Source organism: Augochlora pura, chromosome 7, assembly GCF_028453695.1.
Source record: "Augochlora pura isolate Apur16 chromosome 7, APUR_v2.2.1, whole genome shotgun sequence".
In the NCBI taxonomy this organism is placed as follows: domain Eukaryota; kingdom Metazoa; phylum Arthropoda; class Insecta; order Hymenoptera; family Halictidae; genus Augochlora; species Augochlora pura.
In genome coordinates this window covers 7966805-7978534 of record NC_135778.1, presented here as the reverse complement: position 1 = coordinate 7978534, position 11730 = coordinate 7966805, and the positions used below count along the sequence as shown (strand labels likewise).

General features: G+C 40.8%; 1 protein-coding gene across 1 annotated transcript in view; it reads left to right on the top strand.

The window, feature by feature from the left end:
* Calpc (calpain C) overlaps positions 1-11730 on the top strand; it is a 79299-nt gene that overhangs the window by 7009 nt on the left and 60560 nt on the right. The window lies entirely within an intron of this gene.

Below are 11730 nucleotides of genomic sequence, written 5' to 3'. Positions count from 1 at the left end.
AACTAGTAGAACTATGGAACAAGTACAACTAGTTCTACTCTCCGAACATCCACATCTCCCCGTCGAATTCGCATAAAAGTGATATTCCGCTCGATCCGAAGTCGAAAGGACGTCAAGAGGATTCAGTGAAAAGTACTCGGGAATCGTAATGGAGATCCGCAGATTCATTGAACCCTCTTCGATTACATCTGCGACGACGGCGTCCGCGCAAAGGAGCAGCAACCTCGAGAGGAACGGGGGGCGCGCGCGACGTCAGAGAAACGTCTCGGAGAGCTGGCAGCCGAAGAGAGAAGAAACCCGACTCGCTGAACGAGTCATCGTAAATCAGAATCTCTTCAGGATGAAATTAGTGTCAGTTAAAGGATACCGTGGCGCCGGTCCATTCCGTGTCGCCCGCAGGTTCTCCGGTGGATTAACGATCGTTCCACGGGAAACACGACCACGAGTTTCGTTACCCTATTATCCGAGGATCTTCATTACGCTATCCGCGGAGCCGGCTGCGATCAATTATTAACCCTTTTCACTCCGAGCGGCGACTATTGGGCGCCACTAAAAATTCCTGTGCTATTCTTCGAATTTAATTTGACAGCGCAAGGCTTGTTTCTGTTTTACACAATTTTGTTATGCGTTAAATTCAAACGAAGTATAATACATTAGGCTTAAATAAAATACAATAATTTATACAACGAACTGATACATAATTTAATACATTTTGATGGTGTTAGATTGAATTGCATATTCCGTAGAATAAATAAGAATAATCAATGAATTAATAACTTAGTTTAATTAACTAAATATTATAATTTATATCTCTGTATCTTTAAATCATGCGTCTTAGTGTCGAATTAAAACAGCAATTTATTCCCTGTGACAAAGTCGTCTATCATCTCGAGAAAACCAATCGATTAGTATATCGCGCCAGAAGATTGGCGGAGGAAGAATTCTCGGAGGTCGAAGGACGTTCGAGCAAAGGCCGTTCCGAAGGTCTTCTAGCTATTATATCGTCGGCACATCTTGGCTACCGTGAATCACATCAATGTCTCACGACGGGTTCGCCAGCCGTCTGTACCCGGTTAACAATCTCCGCAAGTTTTTCCCACAGTGGTTTTTCGACGCGATCCACGCGGCCGCAAGGAATGAGAGAGTCGCCACAGTTGCTGAATCACCCCCCCAGTGGCAATTCCTCCAATTTACAAGGAACGGTACAACCTCCGTATGAATACCTTACTCGGAAACATGGTCGAGCTGCGCGAGCCGATTTTCACAAGATTTGTACGAAATAGAGTTCATTGGAGAAGTGTTGATAACGATGAAAATTATAGTAACATTATGATAAAAATTGTAATGACATTATGACAAAATTTGTAATAACATTATAATAGAAATTGTAATGACATTATGATAGAAATTGTAATAACATTATGATAGAAATTGTAATAACATTATGATAGAAATTGTAATAGCATTATAATAAAAATTATACTAACATTATAATAAAAATTATAATGAAAATTATAGTAACATTATAACAAATATATTATAATATTCTATAACAATATTTTCTAAAATGCGCGTTGCGTTGAATCCCGGAAAATCGCGACACTTTTAGCCTAAACTGATCTCATAATACGCAACTTTCCGGTCACTTTCGTTCGTTACAAAGACTTTCACGATGCATCGTCAATTAGTATCCTTGCTTTGCGGAGGCATCGGGGTCCGATCCTGTTCATCGACGTCCTATTACATCGTCGCATTCCATCACGCCGTGCCGGCTCTACCGCATACCGAAACCGTAAATCTGTGTAACGAATTTTTTTTTTCATCGTTCCAATTCATCCGATTGCGCAACCCGTTTATTACCTTCCGGAATCAGGAAGATCGCGCGGCTAACGAAGGACGCGGTAATGTCCGAGGCCTGGCCGGCAAGATAAATGGTCGGATAGCCGGCGAGCAGAACCTCTTCTGCCCGGATTTTACGTGTGCACGATGATGCATAGGAACGAGCCTAACTCGTGGCGACCGGCCGAAAGAGGATCGGGGGAGCCAAGAAGATGGCTCGATGCACCGTGTACAGTGCATCTGGGAATTTGAATTCCAGGTTTGAGGTTAGGAGGCAATAGGTGCTGGATTGCTGGATTGCTGGGTCTTGTTGCGAGCTGGAATATTTATTTATTTATTTATTTCTCTATTGCTTTCTTCATGTACTACTTTCTTTCTTCCTTTATTTACTTATTTATTCATTAATTTATTTATTTATTTTGTTCTCTATTTAATTATATATTGAATATATACGACAAGTTATCTATCAGTTATAAATCAGTTATTAAAATAAAATGGAAATCAAAAATACAGGAGTTTAGGTGACTAATTAAAATTACAACTCTTCTAAACACTATAACACAAATTTGCATATCACCTTCATATAAAAAACAATTAAACTTTCTCATTTAAATGCCCCTTACTCGAGACAGAACGAATCGTTAGCAAGACAAAGGTCTAAAAAAATCGAGTTTCGGCCATAAATTACCGCTTCCCGGACCACTGTGCGATGGCTCGGGCCGATAGCGTTAAGGTGCTTGCACAAATTTCCGGTGTTTGCCAAGGTGGTGGGAGCACGAGCGGCTTTACAGGTCGTTCCCGTTATCTGGCGAGAAAATCGGGAATGTTACGAGGCCCCGTGGAAGAATACAAGGAGCAGCGCGGTTTTGTTCCGGAAAATCGGCTATGTCCCGCGGACGCGACGCGCCGGTACGAGATGAAATTTCACCGCCGCAACGCTCGCTCGAATCGCCGCGGTGCTCCGTTTCCAGTTCTGCCGGTGCGTGTCGACGCCCCACAGTGGTCCGGATTGACGCAAGGTGTGCCATTGTCCCCCATAACTCTTCGTTCGTAAAACGTAGAAACGCGAAACTTAGATTGATCAATGAAATAATGTCAGATTAAGGATTAATTAAAAAAAATACATTAATTTAATTACCGTTATTATTATTATTATTATTATTTAATATGGTTCGTCTTTTCTCTCTCAAAAACACAAATTATAAAAAATAAAACTTAAAGGGAATTAAAACTTAACGCTAATTTTCTAAATGAAAAATGCTCTGGACGTTCTCAATCGGTTCTGATGCACCTAAATGAACCGGCATTTAAAGGACGGCTAGGAACGTCTTATCGAAATCGTAACATAGCAAGTGTTATAATCTAAACAGTTCTTTTGAGCAAGGCGGATGTTTAGCTCTTCTTTTCACGGAATCCGCCAGTCGTCCGCAACGGTAAACACGCTTGGGCGGATATATCCGCCAGCCGTCCGCTAAGGGTCTCTAACGTCCGAGGGGTAGAGGGGAAGTTACGAAAATGCGGTAAAATGCAAGCGCAGAGCTGGTCAACACGCTTCGCGCGGTTTGTAATGGAACAGCCACGCGCCGAGGGCGAACCTACTGGCAACGTCTTGTCGCTGACGTCAGAGAAGAAAAACTCAAGTGTTTACGTTTTTCATGCTGGGGTTCGTTCTATTTCTCTTAATCCCGACATTATTTATGACAGGTCGCTGTCATATTCTTCAACCGAACAACGTATAATGGCAACACCGTCCTAAAACTGCTCAAAGTCTGCCCGAGTTTCTACGGGCTAAATAGTATATAAATGAGGACGGTCTGAATTATTCCATATCAGAGTTTATTAATTCTAAAGATCAAAATTTGTTTAAGACAGTCATTTCTGTATTGAAATCTCGTTGAAAAAGGTGTAGTAAAGCAAACGGGGTATATTTTGATTAAATCAACAGCTTTTGAAAAAAGATATACAGTTTTATATATTTACTTAAACATCCGACATTTCATATGCACCAACCCATTATACTTTGGAGTATTTTATACACATTATGGAATTAAATTTTGTGACTTCTGCAACAGTTAACAGGTCCCGACAATTTTTTGAATACGAGTGAATTTGATAAAAATTATTTTGAAACATGGCGTAATAATTTTTATCGGCGCCTTAGAGTCGCCAGTCAACCTTCAAAGGGTTAAATTATGCAAATATTTTTATTTTTGAGGTTGGCAGACATGTAGGAAGTAGTATTTATTTAATACAGATGGATATGCGCAAGTTCATTTTTTGGTCAAATGGCACACCTTGCGTCAATCCGGACCACTGTGCGCCCCGGCGATTTCCAGGCTCGCTCGCCGGAGCGAGCTGGAGCGAGCCTCGTAAATCGAAAGGTGTTCCGTGCCGGTCGATAGGTTCCTGATTTCGAAACCAATAAAAATCGGCGCCGCGCACCGCGGAAGTCCTCCGAGCGAACTTAACCCCGTGCAGCAACGTAGCCCCGGATGTCGAGCACGATGTTCGTGTTGCCGGTTACGTAAAGCGCCGAGAGAGAGATCCGTTAGCGAGGAAGTTGCGCGGTATCTAATTTTTCTGCAGACAACGATACCGTAGGCTGAATCCTCGCTTTTAGCTGTATTTAAGGGTAAATCGTCGTTTTGAGCTATCCATAAGGGTAAATCTTCGTTTTCAGCTATACATAAGACTATATCATCGTCTTCAGTGAATTGTCAAAGCTTAGAATTGCGTTGCAATTGTATTACATTCATTACTGATTACAGTTTACAGTGTTGCATCACACTGTTGACGAATTATTTATTTTATTTAACATAAAACTGTAAATTAAAAAATTAAAAATAAATAGATAAAAATAAGAAAGAAAATACACAAAGAAAGATAAATATACATTTCAAAATTGAAATAATATATTCAAGAAAGCGTCAATTCAATTTCGAGCATTTCAGCGTCGAAAAAATATTTCTAAATATGCAAAGAGAGAAAAAAAAGAGAAGAGGAATGCAAAAGAAGATAATAAGATACTTACGCCGAACATATTGCTACAACATTTACGAGTGTCTCTGAATCGAATCAACCTATCACTCGAACGAATGTCTCTTCGCAGCGAGCAACTGTTCTAGCGGTAACGCGCGCGTTTTAAGATGTTTGTAAATGTCAAGCGAGATTAGTTCTTAATACGAGTGTGGTAAGAAATCGATTTCCTTTCTGCGCGTGTAACGCTGTCGGTCGGCGACCAATCACAGTTATACACCAAAGGTAAAGTAACTGTGCAACGAGCTGTCGGTTGTCGCGCCGTTTGAATGATTAGATCCAACAACATCTAAGGATGACCACATGCAATGACCGATGCAGTTGTCACGGGGCTAGAGCCGAATACGATGGAATAATCCGTAGAGTTACTTTACGTATTGGCGAGGAAAATTATGACGCGTCACGTCTGGCGATTGACCGGACTCTTTATCGAAAAGTGTCGAAAGCTGTTCCGTGTTCTTGATTTCGAAACCATTAAAATTATAAAAATTATAACGCGTGACGCCTGGTGACTGACTGAACTTTTTATTGTTTTTTTTTTATTGAATGCGAATGGGTTAGGTTTGTACCGTGCATGGAAGCTGTGGCCTTCTCATCGGTTAGTTGTGAGAGGGTAGTTTAGATGGTGTTACCTACGTAATGTGTAGAAGTGAGTGTCGACGAGGTAATTGGGGAAACAATTTTCATAGAAAACCCCAACATGAAGATTGACTGAACTCTTTTTTAGGGATCGAAGGTGTTCATATAAATCTTGAGAGATGGGGCATGCATCACCCATGGCGCTTATTTGTTCTAGGCCTTTCGGGTGACCAGGCAGGATGTGACTATGTGATGGCATCGGTACATAACCTTACTTCATACGCTTATTGTTCCTAGATTTTTCGGGTGGTCAGGCAGGTCGTGTCTATCTAAAGGTGTCAATATCTATACTGGAGTTGATCACAAACAACTCCAACCATTTTCAACTCAATTCAAAATTTTATTTCACCGAGTACAATCGTTAAGGTTATGTCAAGCTTATTTATTACAATTGTTAAACTTCAAATTAGAATTACCCCCAACTCTCTAATTTGAACTTAACTATATCAAACTTCAATACTCAATTACATTTGATCAAGCTGAATCACAACTAAAATTTCAAATTCACTCAAAGACTTATCTAAGTCTGCTTCGCACAGTTATGTGCTTCCTATTGAGACACGTTCGCGACGCGTAAACGAAAGATATACTCCATAAACTTAGGCACCCATAAGAGTAGTCTCGTTTGCCGGGGAAAGTGTGCTCGGCGATCGGAACGGGCACAATTCGGTGATTTGTTCGGCAATCAAAATCGCCGGCGATTTCCTACACGCGTATCTCTCCCGTCGGCTGACACAAATTACGGGAAATTACGGAGGTATATGGCCCCCCTCGAGTAGTTTAACGCGATGCTTTTTGCCGGTCTAGAATCGCCGCCGCCACGGAACAGGCACCTAGGAAAAGTGATTAGCATAATCTCGCACGGGAAAGGGGAGAGATTTCTTTTTAATGACGCGCCGGCAGAGATTAAGCCGAGGCTGCAAGAACTTCGATAATTACCGGCACTCTGATCGCGGTTCAAACAGCGTTATGGTGGCTCACCGGTTCCCCCGCATTTGGCCTCGACGCTCATTAGCAAAATTTCTTTGCGGACGCGTCCGCTTCGTTCTCGAGGCATCGGACGATGAGGCAGAGTTGTACAAGCTGCGAGATCGTCGAGACCAGCGTGGAGATGTAACTCGTTAGTTTTTATGAACGTTCGATGAAGGAATTCGTAATTAATGTAATTGAATTACAACGCGACTTTACAACGACGTTTTAATTGGTGATAAATGTAATTGAATTATAATGAAATTCGTAGTGAGGGAATTTCGTAATTGTTGTAATTTTATTGCTACGCCGTTCGCGATGAATGTGATTCGATTATATTGTAATTGAAAGTGAATATTATTCAATTGAATTTTATTTCGTAGTGAATGTAATTCAGATACATTTTAATTAGTGATAAATTTAATTCAAAATATTTTAATTGGTGATAAATATAAATCGATTAAAATGCAACTCGTAATAAATATAATTCAATTAGATTTTTATTTCATAATGACAGTAATTCAACCACATTTTAATTCGTAATTAATACTTAATATTTTTATCGCACTCCAACTGCAATCCCAAATTGTCGTGTAATTAAAGTTTCTCCAGTAATTCAGTCGGTGAAAGCAAGCTCTGATTCTTTCGTTAATTGCGACGGTTTTACAAGAAAACACAGAATTCCATTCTAATAAACGCGATCTCGCGAATCGCGCACACGTTTGCGCAATCGTTTGCCGAACGTTTTACTTTCCGTTCGTGCGTTCCATCGCAACGTTTACGATCGTCGCGTTGTCGCCGTGCGACAGGTGTGTTCTCCCATTGTTCCTTCCGTCGTTCGCTGAGACGGCGAGGCTGTGACACGTGTCACCTCGGCGAGAACACGAGTCTCTGAGAATTGGAACAGACGAAACGTATGAAAGCGAGCGCGTGTTCATATTGCTTCTACTTCCTCCTTTTGCTTCTCGCTGGCCTTTTTTCACTCGAACAACAACTTTTGTTCTTTTGCAACGAGATATCCGGAATTGTCACGCCTCCGTGTCTCCTTGTGACATCGTTGAAACGTTGCCGATCGATCTAGCGGAGACGAGAATCATCTCGAACAATGAGAACCATGGTCTCTGGTTCTATTGTACGTCGATCTTAATTGTTCCATCCCCTTGAAAAAGGGTATCATTTTTTTTTATTATACGTTTGAATCCTCAGAAGAGTATATTTGTGTTTAATATTTAAATTATTTATTTTTGAGAAATGGTATTTCAGTGATTTTTTGGTTTTAAGATAACTGAGTGATTGAATTAGAAATTGAATATTTTTTAGTAATTGGTTGAATTACTTGAGTATTAAATTGAATAACTTGAGTAACAAACTAAATAATTTTGAGTTATAAATTGAAAAATTGTGAGTACTAAATTGAATAAATTTTAGTAATAAATTAAGTAACTTGACTAATCAATTGAATGAACAAATTATGTAACTAACTCGCAGAATTATTTAAATGTCCAGCATTTTCTATAGAATTCTTTTAAAATCTCCGCGATCCTAGAAAAAGTCCGCTGTATTTCTTGCCGGGCTGGCGATAATAGTTGCGTGCAGCCTGTTGGCGGAGGTAAAAGATCCTCTCGACGGGGTCAGGTAAAAGGGTAAATAGCAGATAAGAATCCAAGTGCGCTCGCGTTAATCATTTCCGACACGCACCGGGTATCCTTGAGGCAAAACGGTTGTGAACCGTACCTTAAGGTCGCCCGTTCGCCGACGCTAAGTCGCCGCTAAAGCGCTGCTAAATCGCCGTTTCTTCGCCGCAACTTTGCCGCTACCTCGCCGCAACTTCACCGCTACCTCGCCGCAACTTCAACGATTCTTCGCCGCAACTTTCCCGCAACTCCGCCGCAACTTCGACGCTTTTTTGCCGCCGATTCGCCGCTCCTTCGACGGTTCTTCGCCGTTTCCTCGCCGCTGCTTCGCCGCCGGTTCACCGTTCCTTCGCCGGCGTCCTTATAGGGAATCGCCGCGCCGGACGATTCGTGTGCGGGATGTGTCAAGGGACGCGGCAATGACTTCCACCAGGAATTTCTAGCCGCGTATCTCACGCAGAATCGGCGCGCCGTTCCAGGTAATCTTCGCGGTAGGCAATCGCGGAGATTCGTTTGCTCATTACGGCTGAATCGTTCGACCAGCAAGCTCGCGGACCCCCGAGCTGCTAACTGTGAATTTCCTCAGCTTAAATGTCGGAGGCAGGGTCTCTCCTAGCGCAGCCACGTTAACAATCGTGCTTCCTACACACATCGACAAAGCCATAAGGCGTCGAACTTCTAGCATTTCTTAAAATTACAGCGACTTCAAAATTGTCCTATATTAACCCTTTGCGGTCGTATTAAGTTTATAGGTAGGTGCCATTTTGCGCTCGATTTATAATTGTACATTATTTTTATTATTTGTAGTTATATATTACTTTTATTATTTATAGTTACATATGATTTTTATAATTAGAGTTATATATGATTTTTATTATTTATAGCTACATATTATTTTTATCATTCATAATTATATATTATTTTTCGCGTAAAAAATTGGACATCATTGGTGCAACTTTTTAGGAATGATTGGACTGCGAATTTTTATGGGAAATCAAAATTGTCTGCATTCATTGAACGCGCAATGTTTCGTTGCGGTTTCGTCGCACATTATCGGATCCAAGAAAACTCGTCATTGAATGTTCTTCTCGCGTTCGCATAATTCGCGTCGATTATATAAGGGAGATATCATTGCCGAGATCATCCTAGAATGCGCTAGAGAACGATGATTTCCTTGAGCGTGCTAACAGAGAGATAAATGGAACAAACAGTGGCTCTTTGAGGTGAGGCAATTAATTAACGAAACGAATGTTATGGGAACGATTATCGAGGTCTTTGTCGATGCTTTTAACTTTGTCGATGTTTTTAATTTTGTCGATACTTTTAATTTTGTCAATGCTTTTGACTTTGTCAATGCTTTTAACTTTGTCGATGTTTTTAATTTTGTCGATACTTTTAATTCTGTCAATGCTTTTAATTTTGTCGATGCTTTCAACTTTATCTATGTTTTTAACTTTGTCGAGGAGGGGAAAATGGGGAAGTGGAAAGAATAAAAAGCGGAACGACGCATAATAGAAGGAAGAAAGGAGTTAGGGTCGTAGTGCACGAGGCTCTGTGCAATAGCAATATCCCGTTATATGAGCACCTCGCTACTGCCGTTCTGCCATTGGAGAAACAATTTTCCACGTTGATACGCGAATTTGTTATTAACGAAGCTTTAACAACTGTCAGACACGGAATTATGACCGCTTACGTGAAACTAACGCGTTGCTAAATGGCTCTATCGCCGCTATTGAAAAGTATTAATACTTAAACATTTATGTTCTGTTTCATTTGTGTGCTATTTTATTTATATTCTATTTTCATTGGTCAATTTTTTGAGTTTTCGTTAATAACTCGTAAAGAACATTTCGGAGAAAATTTTTATAAAGGAAAAAGTTGCTACAAATTATCTCAGGAATCCCTCATTTTATTTATTTCCCACTATTACTATAAAATGAATTAATTGTAAAATTATTATATATAGGACAAATATTATATAGATATATATTAAGTATAGGACAAAATACTGGATTTTTAAATGTTGTACTCGAAGTACCGTGTTCCGTCTATTAATTATTCAAACGACTCGGTGATAATTAACCCTTTATACTCGACGCCATTTTAACTACAAATGCAAAACTATTTTATCTATATATCTCATTACAACTTATTGCTGCAATTTATGTACACAAAATTTAATCTATACAACAGTTATAATTTTTTAAAAAATAAACAGATCTGATAGTGTAACAAGTTTATGAGATTAAATGATAATCAATTTCAGTGGGTTAATAATGAATACCGAATTAAATCATTTTCTCTTCGGCTATTATCGTTGTTCGACATTCTGCAGCAAGTGTCGCTAAACCAGCGCGGTTCAGCGCCACCGTTCGTTCATTATTGCTTAATTAAAATTGTTGAAATTGCGCGCGGAGAACAAAAAAGAAACGTTCGAAGGAATAGAAAGTGCCCGATTAGTCATCGAGGACGTAAATACTGAATCACGTGCGCGGCCGCTAAAGACTTTCCGCCGCGGCTTTGAAACCGCTCCGTGCGAACCACGTACTTAACAAATAGCAGCGTTTCGTGCTTTTTACAACAATCAACGCGGCGAAGAACAGGTATACCGCCGTGGACCCAGCTTTCTCTGATCCTTCGCCAGCGTTAACAATTAATTATACGTTATTACATGTTATTATATTTTATATTTTATTCCTTTAAAGTAAATATTTATTTTATCAATAAACGCTCCCCCGGGCTGATATCAATTAACAATTAATTATACGTTATCACGCGTTATTATATTTTATACCTTTTTCTTTTCAAGTAAATATTTATGTTATCAATAAATGTTCCCCCGGGCTGATATCAATTAACAATTAATTATACGTTATTACGCGTTATTATATTTTATATTTTATTCCATCAAACATCTGCGACCTCTTAAACTGCCTTAAATATCATACGAACGTCCTTACAACGTCCTAAATACGTCCATCTACTATCTAGAAATGCATCAGCTCGTCGCTTTCAACAGTACAGGAAGAATCAAAACGTGCCAATTAGTTATCATCACGCCAATACGGAACGCGGACATGGGCCCCGTTTTATTATTCCGGGAGATCCTCGAAATGCCTGGTGATTTGCGTCCGGGCCGCGTTTCTATCGACGGTATAAAGTCTCGCGGCTGAAATTCCGGAAGGCGGAGAGCCTCGACGTCGAAGAAGAAGAAGAAGAAGTCGATGGTAGCAGCAACGTCGTCGAGGCTCGGCTCTCGGCTGCGATACGCGCCGAAGCCGGGAGAACCAGAAACCATAAACATAAAGGTTTTCTCGGCAGCTTTGCAGAGCCGCGGCGTTGGTTCGTGCGCTTCAAGGCCGCGGGAGAGCCAAGCGTGAAACTAGTCCGACCGGTACGAGAGTACGGTCGGCTATTATACAGCTAACGTATACAGCCGGGGATCGGCGAAGTGTTCGGTTTAGCGGAAGGCGAACCCCGCAACCCGGCACGTACAATGTAAAACTGCCCGTGGTACGTGCCACGGGCGTCCGTCGGACACGAGGTGCATTTCACGGTTTCCTCGGTCGGATGATTGCACCCGGCCTCCTCACCTCCCCCTCCCTCTTCACCC